The 17,132-nt window shown below is 40.9% G+C and overlaps 53 non-coding genes across 53 annotated transcripts; all 53 read left to right on the top strand.

Moving 5' to 3' along the window:
* The first annotated feature begins 636 nt into the window (after positions 1-636).
* Positions 637-709, top strand: TRNAI-AAU (transfer RNA isoleucine (anticodon AAU)). The gene has a single exon. It is a non-coding gene; the product is annotated as a tRNA-Ile (tRNA).
* Positions 710-1,532: 823 nt separating this feature from the next.
* On the top strand, positions 1,533-1,606 carry TRNAI-AAU (transfer RNA isoleucine (anticodon AAU)). Its single transcript has one exon. It is a non-coding gene; the product is annotated as a tRNA-Ile (tRNA).
* A 226-nt stretch (positions 1,607-1,832) lies between these two features.
* On the top strand, positions 1,833-1,906 carry TRNAI-AAU (transfer RNA isoleucine (anticodon AAU)). Its single transcript has one exon. It is a non-coding gene; the product is annotated as a tRNA-Ile (tRNA).
* An 824-nt stretch (positions 1,907-2,730) lies between these two features.
* TRNAI-AAU (transfer RNA isoleucine (anticodon AAU)) lies at positions 2,731-2,803 on the top strand. Its single transcript has one exon. It is a non-coding gene; the product is annotated as a tRNA-Ile (tRNA).
* A 374-nt stretch (positions 2,804-3,177) lies between these two features.
* Positions 3,178-3,251, top strand: TRNAI-AAU (transfer RNA isoleucine (anticodon AAU)). Its single transcript has one exon. It is a non-coding gene; the product is annotated as a tRNA-Ile (tRNA).
* Positions 3,252-3,477: 226 nt separating this feature from the next.
* TRNAI-AAU (transfer RNA isoleucine (anticodon AAU)) lies at positions 3,478-3,551 on the top strand. The gene has a single exon. It is a non-coding gene; the product is annotated as a tRNA-Ile (tRNA).
* Positions 3,552-4,375: 824 nt separating this feature from the next.
* On the top strand, positions 4,376-4,448 carry TRNAI-AAU (transfer RNA isoleucine (anticodon AAU)). Its single transcript has one exon. It is a non-coding gene; the product is annotated as a tRNA-Ile (tRNA).
* Positions 4,449-4,673: 225 nt separating this feature from the next.
* On the top strand, positions 4,674-4,747 carry TRNAI-AAU (transfer RNA isoleucine (anticodon AAU)). The gene has a single exon. It is a non-coding gene; the product is annotated as a tRNA-Ile (tRNA).
* A 76-nt stretch (positions 4,748-4,823) lies between these two features.
* TRNAI-AAU (transfer RNA isoleucine (anticodon AAU)) lies at positions 4,824-4,897 on the top strand. Its single transcript has one exon. It is a non-coding gene; the product is annotated as a tRNA-Ile (tRNA).
* Positions 4,898-5,420: 523 nt separating this feature from the next.
* On the top strand, positions 5,421-5,494 carry TRNAI-AAU (transfer RNA isoleucine (anticodon AAU)). The gene has a single exon. It is a non-coding gene; the product is annotated as a tRNA-Ile (tRNA).
* A 225-nt stretch (positions 5,495-5,719) lies between these two features.
* On the top strand, positions 5,720-5,793 carry TRNAI-AAU (transfer RNA isoleucine (anticodon AAU)). Its single transcript has one exon. It is a non-coding gene; the product is annotated as a tRNA-Ile (tRNA).
* A 376-nt stretch (positions 5,794-6,169) lies between these two features.
* Positions 6,170-6,243, top strand: TRNAI-AAU (transfer RNA isoleucine (anticodon AAU)). Its single transcript has one exon. It is a non-coding gene; the product is annotated as a tRNA-Ile (tRNA).
* A 75-nt stretch (positions 6,244-6,318) lies between these two features.
* On the top strand, positions 6,319-6,392 carry TRNAI-AAU (transfer RNA isoleucine (anticodon AAU)). Its single transcript has one exon. It is a non-coding gene; the product is annotated as a tRNA-Ile (tRNA).
* A 225-nt stretch (positions 6,393-6,617) lies between these two features.
* TRNAF-AAA (transfer RNA phenylalanine (anticodon AAA)) lies at positions 6,618-6,691 on the top strand. The gene has a single exon. It is a non-coding gene; the product is annotated as a tRNA-Phe (tRNA).
* A 76-nt stretch (positions 6,692-6,767) lies between these two features.
* Positions 6,768-6,841, top strand: TRNAI-AAU (transfer RNA isoleucine (anticodon AAU)). Its single transcript has one exon. It is a non-coding gene; the product is annotated as a tRNA-Ile (tRNA).
* A 76-nt stretch (positions 6,842-6,917) lies between these two features.
* On the top strand, positions 6,918-6,991 carry TRNAI-AAU (transfer RNA isoleucine (anticodon AAU)). Its single transcript has one exon. It is a non-coding gene; the product is annotated as a tRNA-Ile (tRNA).
* A 374-nt stretch (positions 6,992-7,365) lies between these two features.
* Positions 7,366-7,440, top strand: TRNAI-AAU (transfer RNA isoleucine (anticodon AAU)). The gene has a single exon. It is a non-coding gene; the product is annotated as a tRNA-Ile (tRNA).
* Positions 7,441-7,816: 376 nt separating this feature from the next.
* Positions 7,817-7,890, top strand: TRNAI-AAU (transfer RNA isoleucine (anticodon AAU)). Its single transcript has one exon. It is a non-coding gene; the product is annotated as a tRNA-Ile (tRNA).
* Positions 7,891-8,115: 225 nt separating this feature from the next.
* On the top strand, positions 8,116-8,189 carry TRNAF-AAA (transfer RNA phenylalanine (anticodon AAA)). The gene has a single exon. It is a non-coding gene; the product is annotated as a tRNA-Phe (tRNA).
* Positions 8,190-8,415: 226 nt separating this feature from the next.
* TRNAF-AAA (transfer RNA phenylalanine (anticodon AAA)) lies at positions 8,416-8,489 on the top strand. The gene has a single exon. It is a non-coding gene; the product is annotated as a tRNA-Phe (tRNA).
* A 76-nt stretch (positions 8,490-8,565) lies between these two features.
* Positions 8,566-8,639, top strand: TRNAI-AAU (transfer RNA isoleucine (anticodon AAU)). Its single transcript has one exon. It is a non-coding gene; the product is annotated as a tRNA-Ile (tRNA).
* A 227-nt stretch (positions 8,640-8,866) lies between these two features.
* Positions 8,867-8,940, top strand: TRNAI-AAU (transfer RNA isoleucine (anticodon AAU)). The gene has a single exon. It is a non-coding gene; the product is annotated as a tRNA-Ile (tRNA).
* A 377-nt stretch (positions 8,941-9,317) lies between these two features.
* On the top strand, positions 9,318-9,391 carry TRNAI-AAU (transfer RNA isoleucine (anticodon AAU)). Its single transcript has one exon. It is a non-coding gene; the product is annotated as a tRNA-Ile (tRNA).
* Positions 9,392-9,466: 75 nt separating this feature from the next.
* TRNAI-AAU (transfer RNA isoleucine (anticodon AAU)) lies at positions 9,467-9,540 on the top strand. Its single transcript has one exon. It is a non-coding gene; the product is annotated as a tRNA-Ile (tRNA).
* A 76-nt stretch (positions 9,541-9,616) lies between these two features.
* Positions 9,617-9,690, top strand: TRNAF-AAA (transfer RNA phenylalanine (anticodon AAA)). The gene has a single exon. It is a non-coding gene; the product is annotated as a tRNA-Phe (tRNA).
* Positions 9,691-9,766: 76 nt separating this feature from the next.
* TRNAI-AAU (transfer RNA isoleucine (anticodon AAU)) lies at positions 9,767-9,840 on the top strand. Its single transcript has one exon. It is a non-coding gene; the product is annotated as a tRNA-Ile (tRNA).
* Positions 9,841-9,916: 76 nt separating this feature from the next.
* On the top strand, positions 9,917-9,990 carry TRNAF-AAA (transfer RNA phenylalanine (anticodon AAA)). Its single transcript has one exon. It is a non-coding gene; the product is annotated as a tRNA-Phe (tRNA).
* Positions 9,991-10,066: 76 nt separating this feature from the next.
* On the top strand, positions 10,067-10,140 carry TRNAI-AAU (transfer RNA isoleucine (anticodon AAU)). The gene has a single exon. It is a non-coding gene; the product is annotated as a tRNA-Ile (tRNA).
* A 76-nt stretch (positions 10,141-10,216) lies between these two features.
* On the top strand, positions 10,217-10,290 carry TRNAI-AAU (transfer RNA isoleucine (anticodon AAU)). Its single transcript has one exon. It is a non-coding gene; the product is annotated as a tRNA-Ile (tRNA).
* Positions 10,291-10,818: 528 nt separating this feature from the next.
* TRNAI-AAU (transfer RNA isoleucine (anticodon AAU)) lies at positions 10,819-10,892 on the top strand. Its single transcript has one exon. It is a non-coding gene; the product is annotated as a tRNA-Ile (tRNA).
* A 225-nt stretch (positions 10,893-11,117) lies between these two features.
* On the top strand, positions 11,118-11,191 carry TRNAF-AAA (transfer RNA phenylalanine (anticodon AAA)). Its single transcript has one exon. It is a non-coding gene; the product is annotated as a tRNA-Phe (tRNA).
* A 76-nt stretch (positions 11,192-11,267) lies between these two features.
* On the top strand, positions 11,268-11,341 carry TRNAI-AAU (transfer RNA isoleucine (anticodon AAU)). The gene has a single exon. It is a non-coding gene; the product is annotated as a tRNA-Ile (tRNA).
* Positions 11,342-11,566: 225 nt separating this feature from the next.
* TRNAI-AAU (transfer RNA isoleucine (anticodon AAU)) lies at positions 11,567-11,640 on the top strand. The gene has a single exon. It is a non-coding gene; the product is annotated as a tRNA-Ile (tRNA).
* A 77-nt stretch (positions 11,641-11,717) lies between these two features.
* On the top strand, positions 11,718-11,791 carry TRNAF-AAA (transfer RNA phenylalanine (anticodon AAA)). The gene has a single exon. It is a non-coding gene; the product is annotated as a tRNA-Phe (tRNA).
* A 76-nt stretch (positions 11,792-11,867) lies between these two features.
* On the top strand, positions 11,868-11,941 carry TRNAI-AAU (transfer RNA isoleucine (anticodon AAU)). The gene has a single exon. It is a non-coding gene; the product is annotated as a tRNA-Ile (tRNA).
* A 223-nt stretch (positions 11,942-12,164) lies between these two features.
* On the top strand, positions 12,165-12,238 carry TRNAI-AAU (transfer RNA isoleucine (anticodon AAU)). Its single transcript has one exon. It is a non-coding gene; the product is annotated as a tRNA-Ile (tRNA).
* Positions 12,239-12,463: 225 nt separating this feature from the next.
* Positions 12,464-12,537, top strand: TRNAI-UAU (transfer RNA isoleucine (anticodon UAU)). The gene has a single exon. It is a non-coding gene; the product is annotated as a tRNA-Ile (tRNA).
* Positions 12,538-12,614: 77 nt separating this feature from the next.
* Positions 12,615-12,688, top strand: TRNAI-AAU (transfer RNA isoleucine (anticodon AAU)). Its single transcript has one exon. It is a non-coding gene; the product is annotated as a tRNA-Ile (tRNA).
* Positions 12,689-12,764: 76 nt separating this feature from the next.
* Positions 12,765-12,838, top strand: TRNAI-AAU (transfer RNA isoleucine (anticodon AAU)). Its single transcript has one exon. It is a non-coding gene; the product is annotated as a tRNA-Ile (tRNA).
* A 376-nt stretch (positions 12,839-13,214) lies between these two features.
* On the top strand, positions 13,215-13,288 carry TRNAF-AAA (transfer RNA phenylalanine (anticodon AAA)). The gene has a single exon. It is a non-coding gene; the product is annotated as a tRNA-Phe (tRNA).
* A 76-nt stretch (positions 13,289-13,364) lies between these two features.
* On the top strand, positions 13,365-13,438 carry TRNAI-AAU (transfer RNA isoleucine (anticodon AAU)). The gene has a single exon. It is a non-coding gene; the product is annotated as a tRNA-Ile (tRNA).
* A 225-nt stretch (positions 13,439-13,663) lies between these two features.
* Positions 13,664-13,737, top strand: TRNAI-AAU (transfer RNA isoleucine (anticodon AAU)). Its single transcript has one exon. It is a non-coding gene; the product is annotated as a tRNA-Ile (tRNA).
* A 76-nt stretch (positions 13,738-13,813) lies between these two features.
* TRNAF-AAA (transfer RNA phenylalanine (anticodon AAA)) lies at positions 13,814-13,887 on the top strand. Its single transcript has one exon. It is a non-coding gene; the product is annotated as a tRNA-Phe (tRNA).
* Positions 13,888-13,963: 76 nt separating this feature from the next.
* On the top strand, positions 13,964-14,037 carry TRNAI-AAU (transfer RNA isoleucine (anticodon AAU)). The gene has a single exon. It is a non-coding gene; the product is annotated as a tRNA-Ile (tRNA).
* A 223-nt stretch (positions 14,038-14,260) lies between these two features.
* Positions 14,261-14,334, top strand: TRNAI-AAU (transfer RNA isoleucine (anticodon AAU)). Its single transcript has one exon. It is a non-coding gene; the product is annotated as a tRNA-Ile (tRNA).
* Positions 14,335-14,559: 225 nt separating this feature from the next.
* On the top strand, positions 14,560-14,633 carry TRNAI-UAU (transfer RNA isoleucine (anticodon UAU)). The gene has a single exon. It is a non-coding gene; the product is annotated as a tRNA-Ile (tRNA).
* A 77-nt stretch (positions 14,634-14,710) lies between these two features.
* On the top strand, positions 14,711-14,784 carry TRNAI-AAU (transfer RNA isoleucine (anticodon AAU)). Its single transcript has one exon. It is a non-coding gene; the product is annotated as a tRNA-Ile (tRNA).
* A 76-nt stretch (positions 14,785-14,860) lies between these two features.
* TRNAI-AAU (transfer RNA isoleucine (anticodon AAU)) lies at positions 14,861-14,934 on the top strand. The gene has a single exon. It is a non-coding gene; the product is annotated as a tRNA-Ile (tRNA).
* Positions 14,935-15,611: 677 nt separating this feature from the next.
* Positions 15,612-15,685, top strand: TRNAI-AAU (transfer RNA isoleucine (anticodon AAU)). Its single transcript has one exon. It is a non-coding gene; the product is annotated as a tRNA-Ile (tRNA).
* Positions 15,686-15,910: 225 nt separating this feature from the next.
* TRNAI-UAU (transfer RNA isoleucine (anticodon UAU)) lies at positions 15,911-15,984 on the top strand. Its single transcript has one exon. It is a non-coding gene; the product is annotated as a tRNA-Ile (tRNA).
* Positions 15,985-16,061: 77 nt separating this feature from the next.
* On the top strand, positions 16,062-16,135 carry TRNAI-AAU (transfer RNA isoleucine (anticodon AAU)). The gene has a single exon. It is a non-coding gene; the product is annotated as a tRNA-Ile (tRNA).
* Positions 16,136-16,211: 76 nt separating this feature from the next.
* TRNAI-AAU (transfer RNA isoleucine (anticodon AAU)) lies at positions 16,212-16,285 on the top strand. The gene has a single exon. It is a non-coding gene; the product is annotated as a tRNA-Ile (tRNA).
* A 677-nt stretch (positions 16,286-16,962) lies between these two features.
* Positions 16,963-17,036, top strand: TRNAI-AAU (transfer RNA isoleucine (anticodon AAU)). Its single transcript has one exon. It is a non-coding gene; the product is annotated as a tRNA-Ile (tRNA).
* The last annotated feature ends 96 nt before the right edge of the window (positions 17,037-17,132 follow it).

Here is a 17,132-nt window from a genome sequence, read left to right as displayed (position 1 = left end):
TAGATTTCGTGAACTCATTATAAAAATTAGGGTGTCATCGGCCCATTAGCTCAGTTGGTTAAAGCGTCGTGCTAATAACGTGAAGGTCGTGGGTTTGATCCCCCCATGGGCCAGATAGTAACAGGAAATCTTTCAAAAAAAACTAATTTTTAGATTTCGTGAACTCATTATAAAAATTAAGGTGGCATCGGCCCATTAGCTCAGTTGGTTAGAGCGTCGTGCTAATAACGCGAAGGTCATGGGTTCGATCCCCCCATGGGCAGATAGTAACAGGAAATCTTTCCAAAAAAATATTTTTTAGATTTCGTGAACTCATTATAAAAATTAGGGCGTCATCGGCCCATTAGCTCAGTTCGTTAGAGCGTCGTGCTAATTTCGCCAAGGTCGTGGGTTCGATCCCCCCATGGGCCAGATAGTAACAGGAAATCTTTCAAAAAAAAATATTTTTTAGATTTCGTGAACTCATTATAAAAATTAGGGTGTCATCGGCCCATTAGCTCAGTTCGTTAGAGCGTCGTGCTAACTTCGCGAAGGTCGTGGGTTCGATCCCCCCGTAGGCCAGATAATAACAGGAAATCTTTCCAAAAAAATATTTTTTAGATTTCGTGAGCTCATTATAAAAATTAGGGTGTCATCGGCCCATTAGCTCAGTTGGTTAGAGCGTCGTGCTAATAACGCGAAGGTCGTGGGTTCGATCCCCCATGGGCCAGATAGTAACAGGAAATCTTTCAAAAAAAATATTTTTTAGATTTCGTGAAATCATTATAAAAATTATGGTATCATCGGCCCATTAGCTCAGTTGGTTAGAGCGTCGTGCTAATAACGCGAAGGTTGTAAGTTCGATCCCCCCATGGGCCAGATAGTAGCAGGAAATCTTTCCAAAAAAAATATTTTTTAGATTTCGTGAACTCATTATAAAAATTAGGGTGTCATCGGCCCAGTAGCTCAGTTGGTTAGAGCGTCGTGCTAATAATGCGAAGGTCGTGGGTTCGATCCCCCCATGGGCCAGATAAAAACAGGAAATCTTTCCAAAAAAAAATTTTTTTAGATTTCGTGAACTCATTATAAAAATTAAGGTGTCATCGGCCCATTAGCTCAGTTGGTTAGAGCTTCGTGCTAATAACGCGAAGGTTGTGGGTTCGATCACCCCATGGGCCAGATAGTAACAGAAAATCTTTCCAAAAAAAATATTGTTTAGATTTCGTGAACTCATTATAAAAATTAGGGTGTCATCGGCCCATTAGCTCAAATGGCTAGAGCGTCGTGCTAATAACGCGAAGGTCGTGGGTTCGATCCCCCCATGGGCCAGACAGTAACAGGAAATCTTTCAAAAAAAATATTTTTTAGATTTCGTGAAATCATTATAAAAATTAGGGTGTCATCGGCCCAGTAGCTCAGTTGGTTAGAGCGTCGTGCTAATAACGCGAAGGTCGTGGGTGCGATCCCCCCATGGGCCAGATAAAAACAGGAAATCTTTCCAAAAAAAAATTTTTTAGATTTCGTGAACTCATTATAAAAATTAAGGTGTCATCGGCCCATTAGCTCAGTTGGTTAGAGCTTCGTGCTAATAACGCGAAGGTTGTGGGTTCGATCCCCCCATGGGCCAGATAGTAACAGAAAATCTTTCCAAAAAAAATATTGTTTAGATTTCGTGAACTCATTATAAAAATTAGGGTGTCATCAGCCCATTAGCTCAAATGGCTAGAGCGTCGTGCTAATAACGCGAAGGTCGTGGGTTCGATCCCCCCATGGGCCAGATAGTAACAGGAAATCTTTCCAAAAAAAATATTTTTTAGATTTCGTGAACTCATTATAAAAATTAGGGTGTCATCGGCCCATTAGCTCAGTTGGTTAGAGCGTCGTGCTAATAACGCGAAGGTCGTGGGTTCGATCCCCCCATGGGCCAGATAGTAACAGGAAATCTTTCAAAAAAAATATTTTTTAGATTTCGTGAAATCATTATAAAAATTATGGTATCATCGGCCCATTAGCTCAGTTGGTTAGAGCGTCGTGCTAATAACGCGAAGGTTGTAGGTTCGATCCCCCCATGGGCCAGATAGTAGCAGGAAATCTTTCCAAAAAAAATATTTTTTAGATTTCGTGAACTCATTATAAAAATTAGGGTGTCATCGGCCCAGTAGCTCAGTTGGTTAGAGCGTCGTGCTAATAACGCGAAGGTCGTGGGTTTGATCCCCCCATGGGCCAGATAGTAACAGGAAATCTTTCAAAAAAAACTAATTTTTAGATTTCGTGAACTCATTATAAAAATTAGGGCGTCATCGGCCCATTAGCCCAGTTCGTTAGAGCGTCGTGCTAATTTCGCCAAGGTCGTGGGTTCGATCCCCCCATGGGCCAAATAGTAACAGGAAATCTTTCCAAAAAAAATATTTTTTAGATTTCGTGAACTCATTATAAAAATTAGGGTGTCATCGGCCCATTAGCTCAGTTCGTTAGAGCGTCGTGCTAACTTCGCGAAGGTCGTGGGTTGGATCCCCCCGTAGGCCAGATAATAACAGGAAATCTTTCCAAAAAAATATTTTTTAGATTTCGTGAACTCATTATAAAAATTAGGGTGTCATCGGCCCATTAGATCAGTTGGTTAGAGCGTCGTGCTAATAACGCGAAGGTCGTGGGTTCGATCACCCCATGGGCCAAATAGTAACAGGAAGTCTATCAAAAAAATATATTTTTTTGATTTCGTGAACTCATTATAAAAATTAGGGTGTCATCGGCCCATTAGCTCAGTTGGTTAGAGCGTCGTGCTAATAACGCGAAGGTCGTGGGTTCGATCCCCCATGGGCCAGATAGTAACAGAAAATCTTTCCAAAAAAAATATTGTTTAGATTTCGTGAACTCATTATAAAAATTAGGGTGTCATCGGCCCATTAGCTCAAATGGCTAGAGCGTCGTGCTAATAACGCGAAGGTCGTGGGTTCGATCCCCCCATGGGCCAGACAGTAACAGGAAATCTTTCAAAAAAAATATTTTTTAGATTTCGTGAAATCATTATAAAAATTAGGGTGTCATCGGCCCAGTAGCTCAGTTGGTTAGAGCGTCGTGCTAATAACGCGAAGGTCGTGGGTGCGATCCCCCCATGGGCCAGATAAAAACAGGAAATCTTTCCAAAAAAAAATTTTTTAGATTTCGTGAACTCATTATAAAAATTAAGGTGTCATCGGCCCATTAGCTCAGTTGGTTAGAGCTTCGTGCTAATAACGCGAAGGTTGTGGGTTCGATCCCCCCATGGGCCAGATAGTAACAGAAAATCTTTCCAAAAAAAATATTGTTTAGATTTCGTGAACTCATTATAAAAATTAGGGTGTCATCAGCCCATTAGCTCAAATGGCTAGAGCGTCGTGCTAATAACGCGAAGGTCGTGGGTTCGATCCCCCCATGGGCCAGATAGTAACAGGAAATCTTTCCAAAAAAAATATTTTTTAGATTTCGTGAACTCATTATAAAAATTAGGGTGTCATCGGCCCATTAGCTCAGTTGGTTAGAGCGTCGTGCTAATAACGCGAAGGTCGTGGGTTCGATCCCCCCATGGGCCAGATAGTAACAGGAAATCTTTCAAAAAAAATATTTTTTAGATTTCGTGAAATCATTATAAAAATTATGGTATCATCGGCCCATTAGCTCAGTTGGTTAGAGCGTCGTGCTAATAACGCGAAGGTTGTAGGTTCGATCCCCCCATGGGCCAGATAGTAGCAGGAAATCTTTCCAAAAAAAATATTTTTTAGATTTCGTGAACTCATTATAAAAATTAGGGTGTCATCGGCCCAGTAGCTCAGTTGGTTAGAGCGTCGTGCTAATAACGCGAAGGTCGTGGGTTTGATCCCCCCATGGGCCAGATAGTAACAGGAAATCTTTCAAAAAAAACTAATTTTTAGATTTCGTGAACTCATTATAAAAATTAGGGTGTCATCGGCCCATTAGCCCAGTTCGTTAGAGCGTCGTGCTAATTTCGCCAAGGTCGTGGGTTCGATCCCCCCATGGGCCAAATAGTAACAGGAAATCTTTCCAAAAAAAATATTTTTTAGATTTCGTGAACTCATTATAAAAATTAGGGTGTCATCGGCCCATTAGCTCAGTTCGTTAGAGCGTCGTGCTAACTTCGCGAAGGTCGTGGGTTGGATCCCCCCGTAGGCCAGATAATAACAGGAAATCTTTCCAAAAAAATATTTTTTAGATTTCGTGAACTCATTATAAAAATTAGGGTGTCATCGGCCCATTAGATCAGTTGGTTAGAGCGTCGTGCTAATAACGCGAAGGTCGTGGGTTCGATCACCCCATGGGCCAAATAGTAACAGGAAGTCTATCAAAAAAATATATTTTTTTGATTTCGTGAACTCATTATAAAAATTAGGGTGTCATCGGCCCATTAGCTCAGTTGGTTAGAGCGTCGTGCTAATAACGCGAAGGTCGTGGGTTCGATCCCCCATGGGCCAGATAGTAAAAGGAAAGCTTTCCAAAAAAAAATTTTTTAGATTTCGTGAACTCATTATAAAAATTAGGGTGTCATCGGCCCATTAGCTCAGTTGGTTAAAGCGTCGTGCTAATAACGTGAAGGTCGTGGGTTTGATCCCCCCATGGGCCAGATAGTAACAGGAAATCTTTCAAAAAAAACTAATTTTTAGATTTCGTGAACTCATTATAAAAATTAAGGTGGCATCGGCCCATTAGCTCAGTTGGTTAGAGCGTCGTGCTAATAACGCGAAGGTCGTGGGTTCGATCACCCCATGGGCCAAATAGTAACAGGAAATCTTTTAAAAAAATATATTTATTTGATTTCGTGAACTCATTATAAAAATTAGAGTGTCATCGGCCCATTAGCTCAGTTGGTTAGAGCGTCGTGCTAATAACGCGAAGGTCGTGGGTTCGATCACCCCATGGGCCAAATAGTAACAGGAAATCTTTTAAAAAAATATATTTATTTGATTTCGTGAACTCATTATAAAAATTAGAGTGTCATCGGCCCATTAGCTCAGTTCGTTAGAGCGTCGTGCTAATTTCGCCAAGGTCGTGGGTTCGAGCCCCCATGGGCCAGATAGTAACAGGAAATCTTTCAAAAAAAAATATTTTTTAGATTTCGTGAACTCATTATAAAAATTAGAGTGTCATCGGCCCATTAGCTCAGTTCGTTAGAGCGTCGTGCTAATTTCGCCAAGGTCGTGGGTTCGAGCCCCCATGGGCCAGATAGTAACAGGAAATCTTTCAAAAAAAAATATTTTTTAGATTTCGTGAACTCATTATAAAAATTAGGGTGTCATCGGCCCATTAGCTCAGTTCGTTAGAGCGTCGTGCTAACTTCGCGAAGGTCGCTGGTTCGATCCCCCCGTAGGCCAGATAATAACAGGAAATCTTTCCAAAAAAATATTTTTTAGATTTCGTGAGCTCATTATAAAAATTAGGGTGTCATCGGCCCATTAGCTCAGTTGGTTAGAGCGTCGTGCTAATAACGCGAAGGTCGTGGGTTCGATCCCCCCATGGGCCAGATAGTAACAGGAAATCTTTCCAAAAAAAATATTTTTTAGATTTCGTGAACTCATTATAAAAATTAGGATGTCATCGGCCCAGTAGCTCAGTTGGTTAGAGCGTCGTGCTAATAACGCGAAGGTCGTGGGTTCGATCCCCCATGGGCCAGATAAAAACAGGAAATCTTTCCAAAAAAAATATTTTTTAGATTTCGTGAACTCATTATAAAAATTAAGGTGTCATCGGCCCATTAGCTCAGTTGGTTAGAGCTTCGTGCTAATAACGCGAAGGTTGTGGGTTCGATCCCCCCATGGGCCAGATAGTAACAGAAAATCTTTCCAAAAAAAATATTGTTTAGATTTCGTGAACTCATTATAAAAATTAGGGTGTCATCGGCCCATTAGCTCAAATGGCTAGAGCGTCGTGCTAATAACGCGAAGGTCGTGGGTTCGATCCCCCCATGGGCCAGATAGTAACAGGAAATCTTTCAAAAAAAAATATTTTTTAGATTTCGTGAACTCATTATAAAAATTAGGGTGTCATCGGCCCATTAGCTCAGTTAGTTAGAGCGTCGTGCTAATAACGCGTAGGTCGTGGGTTCGATCTCCACATAGGCCAGATAGTAACAGGAAATCTTTACAAAAAAAATATTTTTTAGATTTCGTGAACTCATTATAAAAATTAGGGTGTAATCGGCCCATTAGCTCAGTTGGTTAGAGCGTCGTGCTAATAACGCGAAGGTCGTGGGTTCGATCCCCCCATGGGCCAGATAGTAACAGGAAATCTTTCAAAAAAAATATTTTTTAGATTTCGTGAAATCATTATAAAAATTATGGTATCATCGGCCCATTAGCTCAGTTGGTTAGAGCGTCGTGCTAATAACGCGAAGGTCGTGGGTTCGATCCCCCCATGGGCCAGATAGTAACAGGAAATCTTTCCAAAAAAATATTTTTTAGATTTCGTGAACTCATTATAAAAATTAGGGTGTCATCGGCCCATTAGCTCAGTTAGTTAGAGCGTCGTGCTAATAATGCGTAGGTCGTGGGTTCGATCCCCACATAGGCCAGATAGTAACAGGAAATCTTTACAAAAAAAATATTTTTTAGATTTCGTGAACTCATTATAAAAATTAGGGTGTCATCGTCCCATTAGCTCAAATGGTTAGAGCGTCGTGCTAAAAACGCGAAGGTCGTGGGTTCGATCCCCCCATGGGCCAGATAGTAACAGGAAATCTTTCCAAAAAAAATATTTTTTAGATTTCGTGAACTCATTATAAAAATTAGGGTGTCATCGGCCCATTAGCTCAGTTGGTTAGAGCGTCGTGCTAATAACGCGAAGGTCGTGGGTTCGATCCCCCCATGGGCCAGATAGTAACAGGAAATATTTCCAAAAAAAATATTTTTTAGATTTCGTGAACTCATTATAAAAATTAGGGTGTCATCGGCCCATTAGCTCAGTTGGTTAGAGCGTCGTGCTAATAACGCGAAGGTCGTGGGTTCGATCCCCCCATGGGCCAGATAGTAACAGGAAATCTTTCAAAAAAAATATTTTTTAGATTTCGTGAAATCATTATAAAAATTATGGTATCATCGGCCCATTAGCTCAGTTGGTTAGAGCGTCGTGCTAATAACGCGAAGGTTGTAGGTTCGATCCCCCCATGGGCCAGATAGTAGCAGGAAATCTTTCCAAAAAAAATATTTTTTAGATTTCGTGAACTCATTATAAAAATTAGGGTGTCATCGGCCAAGTAGCTCAGTTGGTTAGAGCGTCGTGCTAATAACGCGAAGGTCGTGGGTTCGATCCCCCCATGGGCCAGATAGTAACAGGAAATCTTTCCAAAAAAATATTTTTTAGATTTCGTGAACTCATTATAAAAATTAGGGTGTCATCGGCCCATTAGCTCAGTTGGTTAGAGCGTCGTGCTAATAACGCGAAGGTCGTGGGTTCGATCCCCCCCATGGGCCAGATAGTAACAGGAAATCTTTCCAAAAAAATATTTTTTAGATTTCGTGAACTCATTATAAAAATTAGGGTGTCATCGGCCCATTAGCTCAAATGGCTAGAGCGTCGTGCTAATAACGCGAAGGTCGTGGGTTCGATCCCCCCATGGGCCAGATAGTAACAGGAAATCTTTCCAAAAAAAATATTTTTTAGATTTCGTGAACTCATTATAAAAATTAGGGTGTCATCGGCCCATTAGCTCAGTTAGTTAGAGCGTCTTGCTAATAACGCGAAGGTCGTGGGTTCGATCCCCCCATGGGCCAGATAGTAACAGGAAATCTTTCCAAAAAAAAATATTTTTTAGATTTCGTGAACTCATTATAAAAATTAGGGTGTTATCGGCCCATTAGCTCAGTTGGTTAGAGCGTCGTGCTAATAACGCGAAGGTCGTGGGGTCGAACCCCCCATGGGCCAGATAGTAACAGGAAATCTTTCCAAAAAAATATTTTTTAGATTTCGTGAACTCATTATAAAAATTAGGGTGTCATCGGCCCATTAGCTCAGTTAGTTAGAGCGTCGTGCTAATAACGCGTAGGTCGTGGGTTCGATCCCCACATAGGCCAGATAGTAACAGGAAATCTTTACAAAAAAAATATTTTTTAGATTTCGTGAACTCATTATAAAAATTAGGGTGTCATCGGCCCATTAGCTCAAATGGTTAGAGCGTCGTGCTAAAAACGCGAAGGTCGTGGGTTCGATCCCCCCATGGGCCAGATAGTAACAGGAAATCTTTCCAAAAAAAATATTTTTTAGATTTCGTGAACTCATTATAAAAATTAGGGTGTCATCGGCCCATTAGCTCATTTGGTTAGAGCGTCGTGCTAATAACGCGTAGGTCGTGGGTTCGATCCCCACATAGGCCAGATAGTAACAGGAAATCTTTACAAAAAAAATATTTTTTAGATTTCGTGAACTCATTATAAAAATTAGGGTGTCATCGGCCCATTAGCTCAAATGGTTAGAGCGTCGTGCTAAAAACGCGAAGGTCGTGGGTTCGATCCCCCCATGGGCCAGATAGTAACAGGAAATCTTTCCAAAAAAAATATTTTTTAGATTTCGTGAACTCATTATAAAAATTAGGGTGTCATCGGCCCATTAGCTCAGTTGGTTAGAGCGTCGTGCTAATAACGCGAAGGTCGTGGGTTCGATCCCCCCATGGGCCAGATAGTAACAGGAAATCTTTCCAAAAAAAATATTTTTTAGATTTCGTGAACTCATTATAAAAATTAGGGTGTCATCGGCCCAGTAGCTCAGTTGGTTAGAGCGTCGTGCTAATAACGCGAAGGTCGTGGGTTCGATCCCCCAATGGGCCAGATAAAAACAGGAAATCTTTCAAAAAAAAAATATTTTTTAGATTTCGTGAACTCATTATAAAAATTAAGGTGTCATCGGCCCATTAGCTCAGTTGGTTAGAGCTTCGTGCTAATAACGCGAAGGTTGTGGGTTCGATCCCCCCATGGGCCAGATAGTAACAGAAAATCTTTCCAAAAAAAATATTGTTTAGATTTCGTGAACTCATTATAAAAATTAGGGTGTCATCGGCCCATTAGCTCAAATGGCTAGAGCGTCGTGCTAATAACGCGAAGGTCGTGGGTTCGATCCCCCCATGGGCCAGATAGTAACAGGAAATCTTTCCAAAAAAAATATTTTTTAGATTTCGTGAACTCATTATAAAAATTAGGGTGTCATCGGCCCATTAGATCAGTTAGTTAGAGCGTCGTGCTAATAACGCGAAGGTCGTGGGTTCGATCCCCCCATGGGCCAGATAGTAACAGGAAATCTTTCCAAAAAAAAATTTTTTTTAGATTTCGTGAACTCATTATAAAAATTAGGGTGTTATCGGCCCATTAGCTCAGTTGGTTAGAGCGTCGTGCTAATAACGCGAAGGTCGTGGGGTCGAACCCCCCATGGGCCAGATAGTAACAGGAAATCTTTCCAAAAAAATATTTTTTAGATTTCGTGAACTCATTATAAAAATTAGGGTGTCATCGGCCTATTAGCTCAGTTAGTTAGAGCGTCGTGCTAATAACGCGTAGGTCGTGGGTTCGATCCCCACATAGGCCAGATAGTAACAGGAAATCTTTACAAAAAAAATATTTTTTAGATTTCGTGAACTCATTATAAAAATTAGGGTGTCATCGGCCCATTAGCTCAAATGGTTAGAGCGTCGTGCTAAAAACGCGAAGGTCGTGGGTTTGATCCCCCCATGGGCCAGATAGTAACAGGAAATCTTTCCAAAAAAAATATTTTTTAGATTTCGTGAACTCATTATAAAAATTAGGGTGTCATCGGCCCATTAGCTCAGTTGGTTAGAGCGTCGTGCTAATAACGCGTAGGTCGTGGGTTCGATCCCCACATAGGCCAGATAGTAACAGGAAATCTTTACAAAAAAAATATTTTTTAGATTTCGTGAACTCATTATAAAAATTAGGGTGTCATCGGCCCATTAGCTCAAATGGTTAGAGCGTCGTGCTAAAAACGCGAAGGTCGTGGGTTAGATCCCCCCATGGGCCAGACAGTAACCGGAAATCTTTCCAAAAAAAATATTTTTTAGATTTCGTGAACTCATTATAAAAATTAGGGTGTCATCGGCCCATTAGCTCAGTTGGTTAGAGCGTCGTGCTAATAACGCGAAGGTCGTGGGTTCGATCCCCCCATGGGCCAGATAGTAACAGGAAATCTTTCCAAAAAAAATATTTTTTAGATTTCGCGAACTCATTATAAAAATTAGGGTGTCATCGGCCCAGTAGCTCAGTTGGTTAGAGCGTCGTGCTAATAACGCGAAGGTCGTGGGTTCGATCCCCCCATGGGCCAGATAAAAACAGGAAATCTTTCCAAAAAAAAATATTTTTAAGATTTCGTGAACTCATTATAAAAATTAAGGTGTCATCGGCCCATTTGCTCAGTTGGTTAGAGCTTCGTGCTAATAACGCGAAGGTTGTGGGTTCGATCCCCCCATGGGCCAGATAGTAACAGAAAATCTTTCCAAAAAAAATATTGTTTAGATTTCGTAAACTCATTATAAAAATTAGGGTGTCATCGGCCCATTAGCTCAAATGGCTAGAGCGTCGTGCTAATAACGCGAAGGTCGTGGGTTCGATCCCCCTATGGGCCAGATAGTAACAGGAAATCTTTCCAAAAAAAATATTTTTTAGATTTCGTGAACTCATTATAAAAATTAGGGTGTCATCGGCCCATTAGCTCAGTTAATTAGAGCGTCGTGCTAATAACGCGAAGGTCGTGGGTTCGATCCCCCCATGGGCCAGATAGTAACAGGAAATCTTTCCAAAAAAAAATATTTTTTAGATTTCGTGAACTCATTATAAAAATTAGGGTGTTATCGGCCCATTAGCTCAGTTGGTTAGAGCGTCGTGCTAATAACGCGAAGGTCGTGGGGTCGAACCCCCCATGGGCCAGATAGTAACAGGAAATCTTTCCAAAAAAATATTTTTTAGATTTCGTGATTTCATTATAAAAATTAGGGTGTCATCGGCCCATTAGCTCAGTTAGTTAGAGCGTCGTGCTAATAACGCGTAGGTCGTGGGTTCGATCCCCACATAGGCCAGATAGTAACAGGAAATCTTTACAAAAAAAATATTTTTTAGATTTCGTCAACTCATTATAAAAATTAGGGTGTCATCGGCCCATTAGCTCAAATGGTTAGAGCGTCGTGCTAAAAACGCGAAGGTCGTGGGTTCGATCCCCCCATGGGCCAGATAGTAACAGGAAATCTTTCCAAAAAAAATATTTTTTAGATTTCGTGAACTCATTATAAAAATTAGGGTGTCATCGGCCCATTAGCTCAGTTGGTTAGAGCGTCGTGCTAATAACGCGAAGGTCATGGGTTCGATCCCCCCATGGGCCAGATAGTAACAGGAAATCTTTCAAAAAAAATATTTTTTAGATTTCGTGAAATCATTATAAAAATTATGGTATCATCGGCTTATTAGCTCAGTTGGTTAGAGCGTCGTGCTAATAACGCGAAGGTTGTAGGTTCGATCCCCCCATGGGCCAGATAGTAGCAGGAAATCTTTCCAAAAAAAATATTTTTTAGATTTCGTGAACTCATTATAAAAATTAGGGTGTCATCGGCCCAGTAGCTCAGTTGGTTAGAGCGTCGTGCTAATAACGCGAAGGTCGTGGGTTCGATCCCCCCATGGGCCAGGTAAAAACAGGAAATCTTTCCAAAAAAAAATATTTTTTAGATTTCGTGAACTCATTATAAAAATTAAGGTGTCATCGGCCCATTAGCTCAGTTGGTTAGAGCGTCGTGCTAAAAACGCGAAGGTCGTGGGTTCGATCCCCCCATGGGCCAGATAGTAACAGGAAATCTTTCCAAAAAAAATATTTTTTAGATTTCGTGAACTCATTATAAAAATTAGGGTGTCATCGGCCCATTAGCTCAGTTGGTTAGAGCGTCGTGCTAATAACGCGAAAGTCGTGGGTTCGATCCCCCCATGGGCCAGATAGTAACAGGAAATCTTTCATAAAAATATTTTTTAGATTTCGTGAACTCATTATAAAAATTAGGGTGCCATCGGCCCATTAGCTCAGTTGGTTAGAGCGTCGTGCTAATAACGCGAAGGTCGTGGTTTCGATCCCCCATGGGCCAGATAGTAACAGGAAATCTTTCCAAAAAAAATATTTTTTAGATTTCGTGAACTCATTATAAAAATTAGGGTGTCATCGGCCCATTAGCTCAGTTGGTTAGAGCGTCGTGCTAATAACGCGAAGGTCGTGGGTTCGATCCCCCCATGGGCCAGATAGTAACAGGAAATCTTTCAAAAAAAATATTTTTTAGATTTCGTGAACTCATTATAAAAATTATGGTGTCATCGGCCCATTAGCTCAGTTGGTTAGAGCGTCGTGCTAATAACGCGAAGGTTGTAGGTTCGATCCCCCCATGGGCCAGATAGTAACAGGAAATCTTTCCAAAAAAAATATTTTTTAGATTTCGTGAACTCATTATAAAAATTAGGGTTTCATCGGCCCAGTAGCTCAGTTGGTTAGAGCGTCGTGCTTATAACGCGAAGGTCGTGGGTTCGATCCCCCCATGGGCCTGATAGTAACAGGAAATCTTTCCAAAAAAAAATATTTTTTAGATTTCGTGAACTCATTATAAAAATTAAGGTGTCATCGGCCCATTAGCTCAGTTGGTTAGAGCTTCGTGCTAATAACGCGAAGGTCGTGGGTTCGATCCCCCCATGGGCCAGATAGTAACAGGAAATCTTTCCAAAAAAAATATTTTTTAGATTTCGTGAACTCATTATAAAAATTAGGGTGTCATCGGCCCAGTAGCTCAGTTGGTTAGAGCGTCGTGCTAATAACGCGAAGGTCGTGGGTTCGATCCCCCCATGGGCCAGATAAAAACAGGATATCTTTCCAAAAAAAAATATTTTTTAGATTTCGTGAACTCATTATAAAAACTAAGGTGTCATCGGCCCATTAGCTCAGTTGGTTAGAGCTTCGTGCTAATAACGCCAAGGTCGTGGGTTCGATCCCCCCATGGGCCAGATAGTAACAGGAAATCTTTCCAAAAAAATATTTTTTAGATTTCGTGATTTCATTATAAAAATTAGGGTGTCATCGGCCCATTAGCTCAGTTAGTTAGAGCGTCGTGCTAATAACGCGTAGGTCGTGGGTTCGATCCCCACATAGGCCAGATAGTAACAGGAAATCTTTACAAAAAAAATATTTTTTAGATTTCGTCAACTCATTATAAAAATTAGGGTGTCATCGGCCCATTAGCTCAAATGGTTAGAGCGTCGTGCTAAAAACGCGAAGGTCGTGGGTTCGATCCCCCCATGGGCCAGATAGTAACAGGAAATCTTTCCAAAAAAAATATTTTTTAGATTTCGTGAACTCATTATAAAAATTAGGGTGTCATCGGCCCATTAGCTCAGTTGGTTAGAGCGTCGTGCTAATAACGCGAAGGTCATGGGTTCGATCCCCCCATGGGCCAGATAGTAACAGGAAATCTTTCAAAAAAAATATTTTTTAGATTTCGTGAAATCATTATAAAAATTATGGTATCATCGGCTTATTAGCTCAGTTGGTTAGAGCGTCGTGCTAATAACGCGAAGGTTGTAGGTTCGATCCCCCCATGGGCCAGATAGTAGCAGGAAATCTTTCCAAAAAAAATATTTTTTAGATTTCGTGAACTCATTATAAAAATTAGGGTGTCATCGGCCCAGTAGCTCAGTTGGTTAGAGCGTCGTGCTAATAACGCGAAGGTCGTGGGTTCGATCCCCCCATGGGCCAGGTAAAAACAGGAAATCTTTCCAAAAAAAATATTTTTTAGATTTCGTGAACTCATTATAAAAATTAAGGTGTCATCGGCCCATTAGCTCAGTTGGTTAGAGCGTCGTGCTAAAAACGCGAAGGTCGTGGGTTCGATCCCCCCATGGGCCAGATAGTAACAGGAAATCTTTCCAAAAAAAATATTTTTTAGATTTCGTGAACTCATTATAAAAATTAGGGTGTCATCGGCCCATTAGCTCAGTTGGTTAGAGCGTCGTGCTAATAACGCGAAAGTCGTGGGTTCGATCCCCCCATGGGCCAGATAGTAACAGGAAATCTTTCATAAAAATATTTTTTAGATTTCGTGAACTCATTATAAAAATTAGGGTGCCATCGGCCCATTAGCTCAGTTGGTTAGAGCGTCGTGCTAATAACGCGAAGGTCGTGGTTTCGATCCCCCATGGGCCAGATAGTAACAGGAAATCTTTCCAAAAAAAATATTTTTTAGATTTCGTGAACTCATTATAAAAATTAGGGTGTCATCGGCCCATTAGCTCAGTTGGTTAGAGCGTCGTGCTAATAACGCGAAGGTCGTGGGTTCGATCCCCCCATGGGCCAGATAGTAACAGGAAATCTTTCAAAAAAAATATTTTTTAGATTTCGTGAACTCATTATAAAAATTATGGTGTCATCGGCCCATTAGCTCAGTTGGTTAGAGCGTCGTGCTAATAACGCGAAGGTTGTAGGTTCGATCCCCCCATGGGCCAGATAGTAACAGGAAATCTTTCCAAAAAAAATATTTTTTAGATTTCGTGAACTCATTATAAAAATTAGGGTTTCATCGGCCCAGTAGCTCAGTTGGTTAGAGCGTCGTGCTTATAACGCGAAGGTCGTGGGTTCGATCCCCCCATGGGCCTGATAGTAACAGGAAATCTTTCCAAAAAAAAATATTTTTTAGATTTCGTGAACTCATTATAAAAATTAAGGTGTCATCGGCCCATTAGCTCAGTTGGTTAGAGCTTCGTGCTAATAACGCGAAGGTCGTGGGTTCGATCCCCCCATGGGCCAGATAGTAACAGGAAATCTTTCCAAAAAAAATATTTTTTAGATTTCGTGAACTCATTATAAAAATTAGGGTGTCATCGGCCCAGTAGCTCAGTTGGTTAGAGCGTCGTGCTAATAACGCGAAGGTCGTGGGTTCGATCCCCCCATGGGCCAGATAAAAACAGGATATCTTTCCAAAAAAAAATATTTTTTAGATTTCGTGAACTCATTATAAAAACTAAGGTGTCATCGGCCCATTAGCTCAGTTGGTTAGAGCTTCGTGCTAATAACGCCAAGGTCGTGGGTTCGATCCCCCCATGGGCCAGATAGTAACAGGAAATCTTTCCAAAAAAAATATTTTTTAGATTTCGTGAACTCATTATAAAAATTAGGGTGTCATCGGCCCATTAGCTCAGTTAGTTAGAGAGTCGTGCTAATAACGCGAAGGTCGTGGGTTCGATCCCCCCATGGGCCAGATAGTAACAGGAAATCTTTCCAAAAAAAAATATTTTTTAGATTTCGTGAACTCATTATAAAAACTAGGGTGTTATCGGCCCATTAGCTCAGTTGGTTAAAGCGTCGTGCTAATAACGCGAAGGTCGTGGGGTCGAACCCCCCATGGGCCAGATAGTAACAGGAAATCTTTCCAAAAAAATATTTTTTAGATTTCGTGAACTCATTATAAAAATTAGGGTGTCATCGGCCCATTAGCTCAAATGGTTAGAGCGTCGTTCTAAAAACGCGAAGGTCGTTGGTTCGATCCCCCTATGGGCCAGATAGTAACAGGAAATCTTTCCAAAAAAAATATTTTTTAGATTTCGTGAACTCATTATAAAAATTAGGGTGTCATCGGCCCATTAGCTCAGTTGGTTAGAGCGTCGTGCTAATAACGCGAAGGTCGTGGGTTCGATCCCCCCATGGGCCAGATAGTAACAGGAAATCTTTCAAAAAAAATATTTTTTAGATTTCGTGAACTCATTATAAAAATTATGGTATCATCGGCCCATTAGCTCAGTTGGTTAGAGCGTCGTGCTAATAACGCGAAGGTTGTAGGTTCGATCCCCCCATGGGCCAGATAGTAACAGGAAATCTTTCCAAAAAAAATATTTTTTAGATTTCGTGAACTCATTATAAAAATTAGGGTTTCATCGGCCCAGTAGCTCAGTTGGTTAGAGCGTCGTGCTTATAACGCGAAGGTCGTGGGTTCGATCCCCCCATGGGCCTGATAGTAACAGGAAATCTTTCCAAAAAAAAATATTTTTTAGATTTCGTGAACTCATTATAAAAATTAAGGTGTCATCGGCCCATTAGCTCAGTTGGTTAGAGCTTCGTGCTAATAACGCGAAGGTCGTGGGTTCGATCCCCCCATGGGCCAGATAGTAACAGGAAATCTTTCCAAAAAAAATATTTTTTAGATTTCGTGAACTCATTATAAAAATTAGGGTGTCATCGGCCCAGTAGCTCAGTTGGTTAGAGCGTCGTGCTAATAACGCGAAGGTCGTGGGTTCGATCCCCCCATGGGCCAGATAAAAACAGGATATCTTTCCAAAAAAAAATATTTTTTAGATTTCGTGAACTCATTATAAAAACTAAGGTGTCATCGGCCCATTAGCTCAGTTGGTTAGAGCTTCGTGCTAATAACGCCAAGGTCGTGGGTTCGATCCCCCCATGGGCCAGATAGTAACAGGAAATCTTTCCAAAAAAAATATTTTTTAGATTTCGTGAACTCATTATAAAAATTAGGGTGTCATCGGCCCATTAGCTCAGTTAGTTAGAGAGTCGTGCTAATAACGCGAAGGTCGTGGGTTCGATCCCCCCATGGGCCAGATAGTAACAGGAAATCTTTCCAAAAAAAAATATTTTTTAGATTTCGTGAACTCATTATAAAAACTAGGGTGTTATCGGCCCATTAGCTCAGTTGGTTAAAGCGTCGTGCTAATAACGCGAAGGTCGTGGGGTCGAACCCCCCATGGGCCAGATAGTAACAGGAAATCTTTCCAAAAAAATATTTTTTAGATTTCGTGAACTCATTATAAAAATTAGGGTGTCATCGGCCCATTAGCTCAAATGGTTAGAGCGTCGTTCTAAAAACGCGAAGGTCGTTGGTTCGATCCCCCTATGGGCCAGATAGTAACAGGAAATCTTTCCAAAAAAAATATTTTTTAGATTTCGTGAACTCATTATAAAAATTAGGGTGTCATCGGCCCATTAGCTCAGTTGGTTAGAGCGTCGTGCTAATAACGCGAAGGTCGTGGGTTCGATCCCCCCATGGGCCAGATAGTAACAGGAAATCTTTCAAAAAAAATATTTTTTAGATTTCGTGAACTCATTATAAAAATTATGGTATCATCGGCCCATTAGCTCAGTTGGTT

The sequence above is a fragment of the Leiobunum rupestre genome, chromosome 1 (assembly GCF_980474605.1).
Source record: "Leiobunum rupestre chromosome 1, qqLeiRupe1.1.hap1, whole genome shotgun sequence".
NCBI lineage: Eukaryota > Metazoa > Arthropoda > Arachnida > Opiliones > Sclerosomatidae > Leiobunum > Leiobunum rupestre.
The sequence above is the reverse complement of the archived record's forward strand: the minus strand, read 5'-3'. Positions and strand labels throughout refer to the sequence as shown.